The sequence below is a fragment of the Terrapene carolina genome, unplaced genomic scaffold (assembly GCF_002925995.2).
Source record: "Terrapene carolina triunguis isolate 2854851 unplaced genomic scaffold, T_m_triunguis-2.0 Scaffold120, whole genome shotgun sequence".
Taxonomy (NCBI): Eukaryota; Metazoa; Chordata; order Testudines; family Emydidae; genus Terrapene; species Terrapene triunguis.
The window spans coordinates 7582137-7599790 of record NW_020664471.1 but is presented as its reverse complement, the minus strand read 5'-3'; the positions used below and the strand labels follow the sequence as shown (position 1 = coordinate 7599790).

Sequence of the window (17654 nt, the reverse complement as noted above, 5' to 3'; positions counted from 1 at the left end):
GATGTAAGCTTCGTTATGATTGCATCATCCATGACTTCTAGGAATAACATGATGCAATTCATATCATGTATGACGCAATACCAGCTTCAGATTGCATCATTCATTGTTTTGCCTAAAAAGCAAGTACTGTCCAACCCAGTCATAGATTTATTCATAGATCCAGTCAAAGATGTATTTGAGTCATTTCTGGTTTAAATTGAGATCCCTTCCCTTTATAACTCACTTATCCTCCGCCATTCCCAAGTCAAGGGTCGTATATACTGACCCAATAGCATATCTTGAAAACTAGAGCCAATCAACAATTTTAAGCATCATTTTCGTTCTCAGTGACCCAGAATTAGTAAAGTTTGACTACATTTATTTCAGAAGCATTTTGGCTGTAGAGCAGTGTTTATCGTTATTTAGTTACAGCATATTCTTGGTGAGGTTTTTAGTTTAGGTATTTGGAGGGGTGGGGGGAGGAAGAAGGTTAACAATTCTTTTCCATTATGTTTATAGAAAATACCTGCATGTTGCTTTCCAAATATGTTCAGAGTTAAGAGGCTGAAAATAAAACCTGCTTATAGGATGTTTTGCTGCAAGGCAAAAAGTGTAATTAAATCATCAGGTACAGGTTTGAAAAGCTAGTATTAACAGTAAATCTTTGATATATTAAATAGTAAGTTTCAGATAACTTGTGAGTTTCAAATAAACTATTCTGAAGTAAAATAATGCCCTGATGATTTACAGCAACAAACCATCTTTTAATATAATTAGGGTAGCCCAGTCTCAATCTTTTTGGGAACAGGCTATGAAAGAATAATTCTTTTCCTCTGAAGAGTTCATTCCATGGGCTAATAATTTTGAATAAGTCAGTGCTATGGAAAAAAATAAACAGTGCCAGTTACAAAGTGCATGTGTTCCTACTATAAAAAAGGCTGACATTTCTACAGGAAAAAACTCTATGCTTTGTAAACTGAAGATGGAAGTGACAACCAAAGTAACTGAAGTCTCGTTGTCACACAATACAGTACAGGTTATTAGATATTTTTATTTGGGGGTAGCAGGCAATATAGAAAAGAATACTCTTCTGAAGGAAAACATACATTTCATTTGGCTCTAAATGAACATTTAAATCCCTGGCCTGGAACTAGTACAGTATGCTCTGCACCAATATACCACAAGTTTTTGATTTGTTTTTAACAAGTTTATAAAGATTCAATTAACACATTCCACTTTATTCTTAAGGCCTACATAGAAAAATGAATACTATTCAACTGTTTGCATTTGAACTGAGCAAAACAAGTCAAGGAACTTAAAACTATTACTTGATTTTACACACCAATTACTGTACTGTTACCTGGTAAATAACACAAGTGGGCATGCAGTATTCACAATGTTTTAGGTGATAATAATTAAACCTTCTTCTTACACATCACTTCTTATCTATAGCGCTTTACAAAAAGGAGAAGTTTTATCCCCATGTTCAATAATAAGAAAAATATTACGGAAATGCTGGTCATCGCATAGCTAAAGTTGCATTCTATTTTGCAGGTAACGCAGGGATTCAACTTTAGTTTTATCTGAAAAATACAGTATACCCTTCCAAATTTACAACATTTTACTCCAAGTGAAGAATCAATTGTCTGAATCTGCAGGTAAATCCATTAGTTTATATTTTAAATTAATTAAAAACATGGTCCTTTAAACAATTTCTTGTATGCCAGTCTTTTCTTTGTCCTAAATGACCTTAACAATGGAACAACACTGGCATTTCATTATTTTCCACATAGTTAAAATTAACTGCAATTTTCAAAGATAGCTTAATTATAACCTAATTTCTTGAGTGCAGGCTAAGATATTACAACAATTAGATACACACTTATTAATTATAAGGACAATAGATAACTTGAGAGCCAATAAAACCATTACCTACCTTTCATAACTGTTCTTTGAGATGTATAATAATAATATAATATATGGAGATATACCTATCTCCTAGAACTGGAAGGGACCCTGAAAGGTCATCGAGTCCAGCCCCCACCTTCACTAGCAGGACCAAGTACTGATTTTGCCCCAGATCCCTAAGGGCCTCCTCAAGGATTGAACTCACAACCCTGGGTTTAGCAGGCCAATGCTCAAACCACTGAGCTATCCCCCGGGACATATTGCTCAGGTCCATTCCATTTTAGGTGTGTGCGCACCCACATGCTCCATTGTCAGAATTTTTTGCCTTAGTGGTATCCGTAGGGCCAGCTCTGGTGCCCTCTGGATTCCCATGCTCATGCACCAGTACATGAGGCGCCGCCAGCCCTACGCCCTCTCTGTTCCTTCATACCAGTAACTCCGAGAAAGGGGTAGGAGGACAGTTAATGGAATGGACATGAGCAACACATCTCAAAGAACAACAGTTAAAAAAGGTAGGTAACAGTATTTCTTCTTCGAGTGCTTGCTCACATCGATTCCATTCTAAGACTCACAAGCAGTATCCCCACAGGTGGGCTCAGCATTCATGGTTGTGCGGCTTGCAATGCTGCTCTACTAAAGCCAGCGTCGTCCAGGGCTTGCTGGGTAATCACGTAATGGGACGTGAACATATGGGATCACCAGGTAGCGGTCCTGCAGATGTCCTGAATCAGCACCTGGGCCAGGAAGGCTGCTGACGAGGCTTGCGCTCTGGTCGAATGGGCGGTTATGATTGCCGGCGGTGGCATCTTTGCTTGTTTGTAGCAAAACCTGATGCAGGCGGTAATCCATGAAGAAATTCTCTGAGCAGAAACAGGAAGGCCTTCATCCTGTCCGCCACTGCAATGAAGTGTTGCGTCGACTTACAGAACAGTTTAGTCCTGTCAATATAAAAGGCTAGCATTCTCCTAACATCCAGAGAGTATATATAGTCTATGCTCCTCATCTGACTTATGAGGTTTTGGAAAGAAGACCGATAAAAATATATCCATGTTAGTAGGAAACTGCGAAATTACCTTGGGAAAAAAGGCTGGGTGCAGTTGAACCTTGTCCTTAGAGAACACTGTGTAGGGCAGCTCTGATGTAAGGGCTCTGATTTCAGAGACCCTACAGGCTGATGTTATTGCCAGCAGGAAGGAGACTTTCCACGAGAGAAGAAGGAGGGAACAAGAAGCCAACTGCTCAAAGGGAGGACCCAGGAGCCTTGACAGCACAAGGTTCAGGTCCCAAGGTGGGACAGGGTCACGGACTTGAGGATAGAGCCACTCGAGACCTTTTAGAAACCGGACCATCATGTGATGAGCAAAGAGTGACCTGCCCTGAACTGGAGGGTGGAAGGCTGAAACAGCTGCCAAGTGGACTCTGATTGATGAAAGTGACAGGCCATGGAGTTTGAGGTGCAGAAGGTAGTCTAGGAACAACTGGAGTGAGGCCTGTTCAGGCAAAAGATTTTGGTCCAACGCCCAACATGCCAACCACTTTCACTTAGCCAGGTAAGTCACCCTGGTGGAGGGCTTTCTGCTACCCATCCATACCTGTTTAACACAGGCCGAGCATGCCTGTTCCTCCGCATTCAACCATGCAGCAACCAAGCTATCAGGTGCAGAGCTGTCAGATTTGGGTGCAGTAGTCATCCGTGGTTCAGCAATGATTTTAACAGAGCTGCTATGGAGAGCTCCAGAATGCCAAACCAGAAATATTGCATAGAAGCTCTCTGTTTCCTGTTTAGTATTTGGGACTCCAGTTTTTAAAAAAGTTAAAGAAATTCCCAGACAAATTTTAAGATGTAACTATGGTTGACTGTGCATCAGTAATTTATAGATAAAACACGCTACATGGAAGTTATAATTATGGCAAAAACAAAGTTAAATGTTACACTAAAAAGAAAAACATATTAACCTAGTAAATGCATAGTTAAGGCACCCAAACAACCTTAATCTGCTCTGTAGTGAAGCCAGAAGAGAAACTACTAAAAAAGCCTTTAAAAATCAATTTACATCTAGGGCCACAAACACTAAAATGCCTTTATTATTATTATTGCATTTCATCATGATAGGGCAGAGTTAAGACTGTTTGAGTGCCTTGTGTATTTTTCACCTTAACAGTATTTGATTTAACAAATATACAGTATAGATGTCCAATAAATCAAACTGATTTTCAGAGTTAAAAGGAAACAAATTCATCCATGTAAAAATTAATGCTTGTAATCCCAAATCTACCACTATCATTTTACAGTTTCACAATTCCAGTGGAACAACACAGCCCACTTGTAGTAGTCACGGTTTCAGAGTTGGAGATAATATCTCAGGTAGCTAGGTCCAATACCACAGACAGCTTTGAAATGGACCTTGAAATAAACTCTGCTTTCAGTGGGGAGCCAATACAAAAAATGCAGCACTGAGATGACCTCTGTTGATAAGCAGTCAGGCTGCTGCTGTATTTTGTACTAGTTGAAGCTTTTTCAAGGTGCGTGGCTTCATTCTCAGATACAAATTGCAACAATCGACCCATAATCACAAATGCATGTACTGTTGTGGCCAGGTCTGAACCAGATAGGAAGGGGTGCACATCAAAGTGAGCATTTGTGGCTTCCATGAGTATTTGGGCATCCAACAACAGTTCGATGTTCCATGAAGACCCCATGGCTGTGGAATGATTTGGCAATCTGAAGGCAGTGATACCCAACAGTACTAGACATTACAGAGGAGGAAAGTTCTTTATAGCACTTCCTCTTTTTACCATCATCATCCTTATACCTAGGTTCAGCTTTAGACAGGTTTTCTTGATTCAGGCACTGTGAAAGCTGGGAGAAAGTGCCATTTACACATGAGGTAAAGGACTTGTAGAAATTCCTTGTGTTTGAATCTGTCTGTACCAGATCACATTTTCTACAGCCAATAATCAAGTTTGCTTCCCTCCCACATTTACTTCTGCAAGCTATCCAAAAAGCAGGGCTATTTGTGTAGCACGTGGATAAAATAAGGCTCTGCTGCTGGAGTGTGAAGTTGTACAAGGAAGAGGCTGCAATTCATTATTTCGTCTAACTCCATGAAAAATGTTCACCTGTTCTGTTTCCTATTTTCCTGACTTACATATAAAGCTAACCAGACTCATATTAAAGGTCAAGTTCTGCTCACTTTACTCAGGTGCCTTAAATGATACCAGTCACATGAATAAGACCTGCAGATTTTGGCTCTACCAGTAACATTTAAAGGTAGTAAATATCAAAGCATGATAAAAAGATCCCAATATTGGCTATAAATATTAGTACAGAATTAACTGATATTTTAGTCATGATCTGGAAGTGCTATCTGTACAAGAATCAATCTTCAGTATTTCTTAGATTAAATGCTTATCTACAGTGGTTAAGAACCATGTCCAGATGATATTCCTCCACGGTGCTAAGTATGGCCATTTTAATGATACTTTGTTTCATACCCAGTTATATGCTAGGGTTCTGGATTTAGGGCACAGCCTTTAACTATTTTTTAAAGTACAGTTTTGATCTTTTTAAAGAACATAATTTTTTAAATAAAAACTCGATAGGGACTTGTACTGGAAAGGCAATGAATTACACAATCATATATGCCATAGGCCTTCACTGGATGGACTGCTAAAGTGTATTTGACTTTGAGTCTTTTATTGTTCAAATGTAATTCTCATATTGTCAAAGATACCTGCAACTAAAGTAAGGACTTTAAAAAAAAAAAAAAAAAAAAAAAAGAGTCACACTGACGACATTACTGCAGCTGCAATATTAAAAGGGAAGCTACCAAAAATGATTTGAGAATGCATAAATATACTGTCCTGAAGCATCTGGTTTAACACATATACTTTGTGGTAAAAAACAGTGATAAATACTATGTTATGGAACACAGCAACCAGACCAAGTAACAGGGTCAAAAATATTAATGCCACACTCTGGTTGAGAATGTAATCACTTTCTGGTGAAAAGGAATCCGTACCCTCGCCAACAGGTGTCAACCTGCCAGTCAGAGCAATGAATAGAAATGAAGCAACCAGAACCTGCAACAATGACCTGGGGAAGTCTGCAACACCTCAGATACCTTTCTCTTTGCAGAGGTTTTTCAGCAGTTGAATCTACAATATACTTACAAAGGATAGTTAACAAAAAAGTTACAGAGGTTCTGTAACTGAGTCAAAAAGGAAACTTTGACAGTACTGCCACCACAACTGCCTCATTTAAGGCAAGAGAGACACTAAGAGAAAGGAAACAGTAAACTGATCTCAGCCAGGCGATGCCAAGATGTTTCAAGAGCTTTTACTAGTTGCCACTAGAGGACAATCTTTACTGGACAGCAAGAACCCATCAATTCTGGATTAGGTGATACCAGTGTGCTGATTAATTACAGTTTTCCACTTACTAAAAATGTTTTCCATTGAAAGTTTTACAAAAATTTAATTATCCTTTAATCAGAAAAATACGTCTAGCCGAAATGATCTACCTGTTCGCAACATATACCCAGGATACGAATGTTAAATGTACATTAAAATGTTGACGACTACATTTAAGAATGAGAAAATCAATTAAACTCAGAACAAATTTCAATAAATGCTAAATTATAAATCCTTAGTCAATTTCAAGTTGAAACAGCTGAACAACAAAGATTGCTACTTTAGTCACCAAGGTAAGATTTCAGATTACCTTTCCATCTTACCTTCCCAAAACCAGCAGAATTTGTTCTTACCTGTTAACTGCACCTCTAGCCAATTCCTCCAGCATTAATCTAGAACATTAGGTTTACATTCCTGCCAACACGTACAGAACAGAGTAACTTGGAAAATCTTGAGATACCAGTGCACGATTCAACATCTGCTTTATTTTGAAATTTCCTAGAGAGAGAGAGAGGGGGGAAAAAAGAAAGTAGTTATCTACTCAGACAGGTATACAAAGAATTAATTGAATTTTAAGACTAGAATAGGGTTTGTTTGGTTTTTTGATACACTGGTTATATTAAAACTCCTAGCCTGGTTGTCAAAAATATCTATTATCTATTATTGTTAATCTATACATTCAAGATTCACTAATGACACAATACAGCTGATGAGTTTTTGGTAGATTAGTTTGTGTCAAATGTATTTGCGCATGTTAGCTAATTAAAAGGCAGCTTTCATATTTCAACAGTCAATGCTCTTTCTTTACTTTTATCCATGTGAATTAGGAGGATTGAGTTCTATGTCTGGGCTAGATTTTGATTTTAAAGCACAAACCTCTACTGCTGGAAGAGACACTAGAAAGAAAGCTGAGTATGTATAATTAATGCATACGCTCTTTGCGACAGAGACTGTCTCTCTTAGATGTTTGTAAAGTGCCTACTACTGTGGGGATAGGCCCTCAAATAAATGTGTAATTTCAGCCTCAGGTCAGCCTAGACCTGAGGAAGAGCTCTGTATAGTTTAAAAGCTTGTCTCTCTCACAAACAGAAGTTGGTACAATAAAAGATATTACCTCCACCTTGTCTCACCAATATCCTAGGACTGACATGGCTACAATACTGCATAATTGATAGATACATTTAAAAAAAATTAACTCCAAAAATATTTTAAATGCCGTTTTCACAACAGAAAAGAGATGAGTAATATAAAATATATTTATATCAAACATGGTTCTATTCCACAAAAGTTACCAAGACTGGTATACTGGTGGAAGGAACCAGACTGGAGCAAAAGCCCCAAGAAAAAATCTGGCTAAGTAGCCAGTTTCACCTGGGACACGGGGGGCGGAGGGGAGAAGAGGGCAGAGTACAAGACTTACTGGAATATCCACTACTTTAAAATGGATGCAAATACAGACTACCCAAATGCCTGTTCAGCTCTGATGACCAGGGTAAAGGGGGTGTGGCCATAGCCTAGCCCTCACACTGTTCAGTGCCAGTGCAGAAACAGAGCACTGGCTCCACTTTCCAACTCCCTGGGCCAATCTAGCAAAACAACAACACATTTTTCCCTACATTGCTTGGAACTAGAAGTTCCTGGAAAGGAGAGAGGATATTATGGCTTCTGGATGAAGCAGAGTTCTCAAATCAATGCCCACGCTATACCCTCAATGCACTAACTGCTGAAATAGTCACAAGAAAGACACTCACACGCCAACAAGCAGTAATACCCAAAAGTTATTCCCAATCCTCAGAAACCCTATGCATGGAAAAGCTGTCAATATACAATTCAACAGCCATAGCTAAATCAATCATTATAAATTGTGGGACCAGAAATATAAAATACAGTCTTTCATAGCATTCTGTTTTAAGGCTTAAAAGAATTATATGCAAATACATTAAATATCATTCACTTTTGAATATTCATGGAGACTAGAATACCAAAGCGTTTCATAAGCAGACAGAATACAATTAATCCAAAATAACTAAAATAACATATTAGAATTCTTTTTCCTTAAAAAATACTTGGTGATTGTAGTAAGACTTAATTGCTGTTAAAACATTCAGACAACAAGTAAAACAATACTGGGACATTTACAAGTCATGTAAATATGCTATACATAATATGCCCTAACTATTAATAGATTTCAAAGATTTTTTTTCTTTAAATTCCTTCAAAAAAACTGTCAGAAAATTAAAATCAACCACCACAGAACATAAAATGACTGCCAAGGTATTACTTAACTGTAGGTATCTTTAAAAAAAAAAAAAAAAAAACAATTTAAAGAACAATGAGACATGCAAACCCGGTTCTGGAAAATGTATAAATCCATAGGCAGAGATTAAAAGAATCAAGGTGTATAAATGGTTACTCTAAATACTTTTGTTAAGAAAGAGAACCTCCATCTTATTCCACAAAAGGGTAGGCCTACCAACTGCTGACTTCATGGATATCTAATTTTATAAATTCCTGCAAATTAACTATGTATTAATATCCCAAATGACCAGGTACAGAGGGGCATAATCACAGGATTAGCAGCTCTCAACATCCATCCCTATCACAGGTCACCAGATCCTGCTCAGAGTGACAGCAACCATGTGCCGGTTTTATCCTTGCAAAATGACATGAGTGACAAAGCTTGTCTTATATGAGTAATCAAATACTGCATGGGAGGAGTGAGCTATCAGTTTTGGGGTGTTTTTCATTTTTAGGCTGAATGGTAGATGGAGATTTGGTTGGCCTGCAAGTATTTAAACACCCGATAAGCATGAAGTATCAAGTCATTCAACATGCGGTTGCATCTAAACAAGACAAGGATGAGGCAGAGGGTTACTACAACCTCCAGAGTTATAATCTCGTTCACTGAGGAAAACTAATGGTAAAGTGTTCTCCAAACTAATCAGTATTGACTGAGGACATCTATTGAAAACAAGAATTCACTTCAGGATAAAGCTATCCATAACATCTTAAGACATTGTCCTAAAAGGGAAGCTGATACCTTTCCTTTGCTGTGTTGCCCACCCTTTATCTTATGGCATTAATAAACCAAGGTTTACATTTAACAAGATACATAAAATTTCAGACATTATTTATGAATTGCTCAGTGCCAACATATGCTTTATTCTGTACAAAAAAGATGCCATGGAATTACCTGAATTTTAGAAAATTCTAACTTGAGCATTTGTTTTCTCAACATTGATGTTACACTAAGCGCTAATTTTTTCCACTTAAACTCCCCCGCTACATTTTTTTTTCCCTGAAGGAAGAAGGAAATATTTGGGTACTGCACTTTGAGACATCACTTACTGAAACCCAGCATATCGAACAACTATTTAAAGCACTCTATACCTTTAGAGCAATTTAAACAGTATTAGCAACTTTATATGAAATATAGTCACAGCTATAGTCCATGTGTAAACCTTTCAATCAAAGCTAGAGCCCTCAGAATACTAAATGCTTTAAAGAGCTTTATATCAATTTTTAAAAAATTCAACTGTGTAATTTTATTTTTAAGCCATGTTTGAAGAAATTTGGTTTTGTACTTTAAATTGCAATGAGATGGACAAGAAAAGCCAACACTGAAGTATCCAGCTTCAGTCATTTGAATTGTCTAAGCATAAAATTTGACGGGAAATGAACACTGCTGAATGTTTTATCTTGTAGGATTAGTTTCTGCTTAACTTCAGTGAACTCCTTAACAGTGTATGCTAAAATGAAAGTCTGGGACTAGCATAGGCTTAGCAGCATTCTAAATTAGGTCCACACTTGTTCTAGCTAAAGATGACCTCCACCTACCCATATACAAAAACAAACAAAAAAGTGGGTTTCTGGGGCATGTGGAACCTAGAGGTCAAAGATCTGTTTGGAACTTTGTTTTCCCCAAAAAAGATGTCCTGATTACATCTCCTTCTAGGAAAAGCCTGTGCTCTAGTAGAATGAGTGGAAGAGAAGACAAGACAAAGTATGCTCGTCATTTAATAACAGATAGAAATACACTGTGTAATGCATGTAGATATTCTCTATGCCAGAATAGCTTGTCCCTTAACTATGTTGAGGGAGATGAGTGTCTAGCCAGATAATATAAGGCCTTAGCCACATCCAGAACATGCTATTTCGCAAGTGGAGTGGGGTTCTGGAAAGAAAATAGGGGAAATAATTGATTGATTTAGGTAAAATTAAAAAACAATTTTGGGAATAAATTTAGGAGACCATAACACCACTTTATCTGTGGATTATAGAGTGGGAACAGTCAGCCACAAGTGCTTGGGAGTCACATCCTTCTTGTTGATGTAATGGACACAAGAAAAACTGTCTTGAAAGTAAGCTGGTGAAGAGAGCACTTGCAATAGGGGCTCCAGAAGACCTTTTAAGACAGTGAGATCTTAGGAAGAAGTCAGCTGGCTCCCTGTTGGACAAGTGTGGATAAATTCTTTTAAAGAGCTTCAGAACAGTAGGGTAAGAAAACACAGATTATGACTCAACTGGAGGGTGGCATGCTGAAATTGTTGCAAGGTGAACCCTGATTGAACTAGAGAGTCGTGAGAGCTTTTACTATAGTGTGTAGTCAAGAATCTTGGGAATGGAAGCCTTCAGAAGATCAATATTGTTCTAAGCAGTCCTTATTGAGAATCTCTTCCATTTCTCTTTGTGGAAGTCTGCTCTGCAGTAATCTCTCTCAAACCTACACTGAACATTCTCTATCTGTGGCGCTTCACCAACCAACTTCTAGGTTGAGAGGTGTAATGACTTCAAGTCTGAGTAGAAAATTTTATTCTGATTCAATGATATGTCCGGGAAATCTGGTAGTGTGAATCGGGGGGGTTGAGCTGATATGTGAATTAGATCTGTCGTCAGAACTGGCTGGGCCAATAAGGAGTTCGGTATAGCCTGTGCTGTATTTTTCATATTATTTTGGGTAGAGAAGCAAACAGAAAGTCCTGTTTCCAGGATGTGAGAAAAGCATCCTCTACAGATCTTCAACTCGTGTGTTCTGGACCAGAATTTTGGGCACTGTGTTCTCTTTGTTGGCAAATAAGTCTATGATGAGAATACACCCCTAGTGACACATTCGAATAAGGACAGATGATCTGAGGGAACACTTGTGATTGGTTACGGATTGCCCGTTGTGATCAGCTAGGGTGTTTCCGAAACCCTAGTAGGTGAAGGGCTATCAGAGCTATCCCATGTGTCAGGCACTAATTCCAAAACTTGATGGCCTCGCAACACAGGAGCAATGAGTGAGCCCTGCCTAGTTTCTTTACCTAATGCATTGCAGACACATGGTCTGTGAGAATGTGTGTGATAGGCTTTCTGATTGCCCAAGTTCCAACATTTAAATGAAGTCATGAATCGCCTCTTGATGCTAAACTCCTTATATCTGAAAGTATTTTAAGAGTGCACCACATTTTATTCCTTAAACATCTGTGATCACTGTCTTTCACCTACAAAGAGTGGGAAAGAAGTACCCCTTTGTGCATTGAGTGTCTATCCATCAATTTATTGATGCCAGAATATGAAATAGGATCATTAAGCATGTCTGAGTCTCATTCCATACACTGATCTTAGCCAGCCTTGCAATGGTCTTAGAAGTCTCACTAGCATGGAAGTGCAAGTTGGCATGTGACCCATGAGTTTTAGACAACTCAAGACTGAGTGACCAGTTTGCTTTGATACAAGAGATAAATGTCAAAATAGAGTGAAGTTTCTTTAGAAAGGTTATACCAACCCCAGGTTAAGAAGAGAGCACTTGCCTACTCCTTACCTATTACCCTCTGAGAAAGAAGGCTGGTTTCTCCCAGAGGAAACCACCACCTTCGCTAGGCATCAAGCCTCCTGTATAGTCATCTAGACAGCAGGTTTGGTATGAAAGTTGAGAGTCACAAACAAACCAGACAGTCATCCCTGAACCTGACCTTCAGATGTCATCTTCCCTGTTTTATCAGCTTAGACAGGAATAACCTCAACCACTGACAGATGGGTACTTATCTCTAAAGGGTATTCTGTCTAATTCCACTCCTTCATCATTTCCCACATTCCTTCCCTGTTCCTTTTCAACCTTTCTCACAAGAACCAACTGAAAGAAGAGAGAGTCTCCCTGATCTGTCTTAGATCCATAGATGAGATGTCTATGGAATTCAGAGGAAGAAATTTCTACTCCTAATATTTCCTTATTCTGGAAAAAGAGAAAAGGGGGAAGCCTTCATGCTATATCTATCTGAGAAGGACAATCAAATATATACACCTTCTCAGATTCAAGATGGTAACGGTAGCCCCTAGCTACGTTTGTTGAGCCCTAGTTTGTGGAAAAAGAGAAATACCTTGTCCCATGTCAGCAATTCATACTTCAAATAATGTTTTGTAATTTGCTATACATAATTGAAGCGAGGTAGAATGGGCTCTCTTACCAAAGAAAGTGAACCTTTCAGGATCTTTATCCTTGGGAGTCACTCCCGCTGGGCCAACTGACTAGCTTCCTCTTGGGCTACTGGTCTTCCTGATAATGGGTGAGTAAAGGATTACTCAAGGCTCTTTTATGGCCCTGTGCATCTTTTCTCTACTCTCTTTGCTATAGAGGCAAGAGTAGCTGGAGTCTGCCATGAACTTTACAGATGGCTTTAGGTTGCCCTTATAAGGGCATGGCTATTCTACCTGGATCAGTGAAGTACAAGATACCTAAAATCTTATAGGCCTTAGCTTCAGTTAATGTTGTCTCAAATTCTGGTGTATCAGCTAATTGAGATAGTAAATCCTGAAAGTCATCAGGTGCTCGAACCGAGACCGAGTCTCCCTGACAGGTGACAAAGTTGAGGGGTGTTTGGGAAAGGCTATATGGTATTGGTCCAGTTGTTCTGGACCGGTTTCCTTCTCTTGTTTTTTGTCTCTGTCCACGATGGTAGCAGATATGGCTGCTGTAAGTCTTGAGGTCAATGCTGCAGAAGTACAAGAATATCTGCATTTATGCAATAAGATAGGGAGAGAGCTAATACTGGGTGTTCTACAGCAGTTCTCACACTACAGGGCAGAGCTGCCAAAGAAGGCGCAAGAATGTGTCAGTGTTTGTTTAATCTTTGTGGGTTGTAGTTGTGTTCACCACTGAAAAGTACAAGAGATAGAGAAAGTGTCATACAGTGAAGTTGGCATGGGAAAACCTTGTTTTTCTGGGATTAATCAGGAAAAGAGCTAATATCAAGGCTATAACCAGGAAGTCTAGAATGCCATGCTACGTGAAGGAAAAGTATTAGGATAATGTCCTACTTTATGTTTTTGGGAGGGGGGGAGGTTTAGACTAATGACATTACGGCCCTTTCCTCTAAATTCATAGGCAAGCGATCAGTTGTCTTAATTTTAGTAGGATTTGGTCAAAGATAATATTGAAGGGGCCAAATCTCATTTATACTGCTCTGGCTGTATGCAAGGGTCTTAAAGTGTGTGTGTGTGTGTGTGTGTGAGATCAGACTTGTTATAGACAAATAAAGTTGCAGATTACAACATTTTAAAGAACTGAGAGAAGTAACTAGCATCAGTGAGCATGGTTAAGCTAATATTCATAGAAGTGCAACTGATAGCATTTAAGGCAGGCAGCACCCAGAGAAATGATACAAGTTTCACCACACTACCACCACTTAAGGTCTGATTAAAGGTAGGTTGTAATAATTATGAGAATTTAGGCTTCCTATTAAGGGTATATCAAATTAAACCAAAACTTACTTATACGTTATAGCAAAGAAGCCTGAAGCATTAAATAAGACAAGAAATTAAGAGGGAAGGGATAAAAGGTCTCAAGAACATTAAAGCTTTGATTATTTGCCAAATTCCTAGCAAATACTACAAAAAGTACACTCCACATGAAAAATGGCTTTGTACCTGAAGTGAAAGCTTAAAATATAAAAAATTACATCTAAAAAACTGCAGTGTAGTGGCAGAGTGGCCTCCCACTAAGTCAGAGGAGGGACCGCCCCTTGAACCCTGGTGAGCAGAGTCAGACTGAGCTTGGGCCTCCCACTGGAAGTTAAGGAACGGGACAGGAAGTATAAAGGAGGAGCCCCGCAGCTCAGCTGTGCTGGAACCGCCCAGAAGAGACAGATGTCTTCTGCCCACTCCAGGGGCTGGAACCTGAGAAGGATTCTTACCTCGCTAAAGACTGGCTGGAGCTGTTGGAGCCACCAGCAAAACCGAGGCATTGAGGAGTGGCTGGGACTGCCACTTCCAATGTACCCCAGGGAAGTGGAGGACCCCATGAATCCAGGTACACTCCAAGGGGAGAGTAGCAAGTGGCTCAGGGACAGCTGACTCCAGTCTGGCTGCAGTGCTCCCTGAAACCCAGTCAGTGTGTTGCAGCCAGAATCTCCGCTGATCAAGTGGCAGAACACTCTGCCACTGTTAGGGCCCTGGGCTGGGACCCCGTGGAGCAGGGTGGGCTTGGGTCCCCCTACCCCTTGCCACCCCACCCTTAGGCCAAAAGGCCTGCGTGAGTCTGCCATCTACCTGAAACAAGACATGAGGCAATAGGCTGCCTACTGCTCTGCCTGCCTCAGAAATCAGAGAAAGCCCCTCCTGAGCCCATAGACTGTTCGGTGCTCTGCCTGGCTTGAACCCATAGACTATTTGGTCCCCCACCCTGCTTGAGAGACTGGGTCATGAGACTAATTGCTGCTCTGCCCCTGCCTAAGGTGGTAGTCATACCAGTGCCAAGTACAGCAGTAATATAACCTGTCTACTCATTCTCAGTATTCCCTTATTTATACATCCCTTTTGGCCACAGCATCACAGTAAGAGCTCATGTTCAGCTGTCTACCTACCACCAGGACCCCAAAGTATTTTTTGGTGTCACTGATTTCAAGAATAGTCCCTCATTTTGTATGCATAGCCTGCATTGCATTCCTTGGTGACCTTGCACTTCATTGAATTGAAAAGTGTATTTGCTTGTGCCCTGCTTACCAAGTGATTCAGATTGATCTATATCAATGACAAGTTTTATTCATTTTTTACCACTCCCCAATCTTCATGTCATCTGCAAACTTGGTGAGTAATCCCATTTTCTTCCATGTAATTGATAAAAATGTTGACTAGTGTAGAGCTAAGAACTGATCCCTGTGGGAACCCACTAGAAACACCCAAGCTCATAGACTGCTCATTTGCTCAGTCCCTCCCTAAGGGCCAGAATTCACAGAATTCTTGTTTGCTCAGCCCCTGCACAAGGGCCAGAGCTCACAGACTGCCCCGCTGTTCTACCCTGCCTGGGGCCCAACACCAACCGACTGCTCATTGTCCTGCCCTGCTTGAGGGTCAGAAACTTTCGGAATGTTTGGGACTCTGTCCTGCCTAAGAGCCAGAGCCTTGGACTGTTTAGTCATTTGCTAATTCCCTGTCTGTGGGCAACGCCCACTGACATATTGAGGCGGCGTGACCCCCCACTGAGGCAGAGGGGGAGGACCCAACACTAACCCACTATTATCTGGCATCATGCAACTGACGACTTGGAGAAATTTGAAGAGGTTTGTCCATAACACAGCTAATATTGAAGGTTTAAGAAAACTTGTACTGATAACATGGCATAAATATATAGAAAAAATGGAGAAATTAAAAAGTTAAGCTTGCAAACAGGCAAGAGAAATGAACAGGCCTTTATTGTTGAATATTGCAAAGGACTTTGAAATTCAGTTTGCCTCTGTTTTTGGTAGGAAGTTGAATCTTCAAAGTTTGGTTCTTTGAAGACTCAGCAGGAACAGTGTAAACTGGAATGTCCAAAATTTTCCTGAACTTAGATTCTAAAATGATTTTTCCCCTCTCTCACATAGAAGATGTAACTGACTTGAATCAGATGCCCTGAAAACTGTGTCCAAAAAATTTCTGAAACTTCAGTGATTCCTGTATTTCATGAGATCTAGATAGGATATCTGTTCCCCACAGCCACAAATTCCTTCTTGTTATAGGACAAAGCGAATATGGTTATCTTTCACAAATAGCTTATATAAAACAGGTTTGTAGACTTAATGAGCCTTGCCATTTAGTGTTAAAGATTGACCTGTATGACTTTATGGCATCCCAAACTGTAGTTTACAAGAGGGGGCGGGTGGGTGGGTGGGTGGGTGAGAGAGTCTGATCAGTTCCACAAATGGAATTTAACAATTTTAAACAAATTAAGACAAACTCCCCCTGCTCCACCTCAAGAGGTATCTTTCATTTTAGAGGCTACTATATTCTCCAGGGATTGAGGAACTGAAAGTTAGGTGACTTCTGCATGTCACCTATCACTCTGCCATGAGAGAATCCTATTTCTTCTGACATTCTGAGAAGACAGACAATTCACACACTTCAGAAGAGGAAAATAAGTTGTTTTTTTAAACTTTGTTTCTTACAGACTTTCAGCCTCAAAAGGACAATACTTGGATGTAGAAAATGATTAATAGGACCATACTGATCACTTGCTCCATTAGGAAGTAATGAGGGTATAAGGGAGAAGAGATATCTAAGACTCAAGCACTGAAACACTACTTTCACCTATTACTGGTTCTGGAGAGAGGCCTGAGGAAGAAGGTGCTGTCACACTAATAGAAAACCAAAGTAAGCCTAGTAATTTCATTGAGCATGGACTTCCTCCAGTTCGAACTAGATATCCTGTATGAGTAAGCCAACACTGACAGTGAAGCAAAGGACCTCTCGCTCTTCTGCTCTGGTGGAACTGGCACCCCTAGCAAGAGTTTCATACTCACAGCAGAGGGTTCAGTAAGGACAGACTGATCATCCTGGTGTCTGCAGTGGGATAAGAGAATGTAATACTCACAAGCCAGCCTCCATGCCCAACCTGCCACCTTCATCTTTGATCCCCACTATGACACTGCATCCTATATTCTTCAGTGATATACGATTATGGCATAATGATGCATTTTGTATAAGACAGGTCATGTGAGGTGTCATTGGAAAAGTTAAGATAATCCATATTCAGCAAATCATATTCGCAGATCCTGCATGTATCATTTTTGTATCTAAAGTTAGGAATATTGACTATGTATCTGTATTTCAAATGTAGTTATACCTGGGTGAGACCCACTAGGCAAGATGCTTTCAGTCTAGACAGCTTATAGGGAAGGGCCTATTCAGGGTAATGAGCCATTAGGGAAATCAATAGGCCTAAGGAGAAGCTTATCCATCACTGGGTGAGCCTTCCTAAGAATGCTCCAGACAGCCTGTAAGTAATGGCTGCTATGACTCAGCAAGGTATGCAAGGGCCTATGACCAGGCCACATGACTCTGGCCTCCTTCATGGGATATCAGTGTTTTTCCACAAACTGAGTTTGGGACAAAGGGTTCCC

The 17654-nt window shown here is 39.9% G+C and overlaps 1 protein-coding gene across 3 annotated transcripts in view; it reads right to left on the bottom strand.

The window, feature by feature from the left end:
* Positions 1-17654, bottom strand: part of PPM1B (protein phosphatase, Mg2+/Mn2+ dependent 1B) — a 104206-nt gene that overhangs the window by 58352 nt on the left and 28200 nt on the right. For all 3 annotated transcript variants that reach the window (XM_026652517.2, XM_026652516.2, XM_026652518.2), the window contains exon 2: positions 6654-6798. The gene's annotated coding sequence lies outside the window, so the exon portion shown is untranslated. The remainder of the gene's footprint in view (positions 1-6653; positions 6799-17654) is intronic.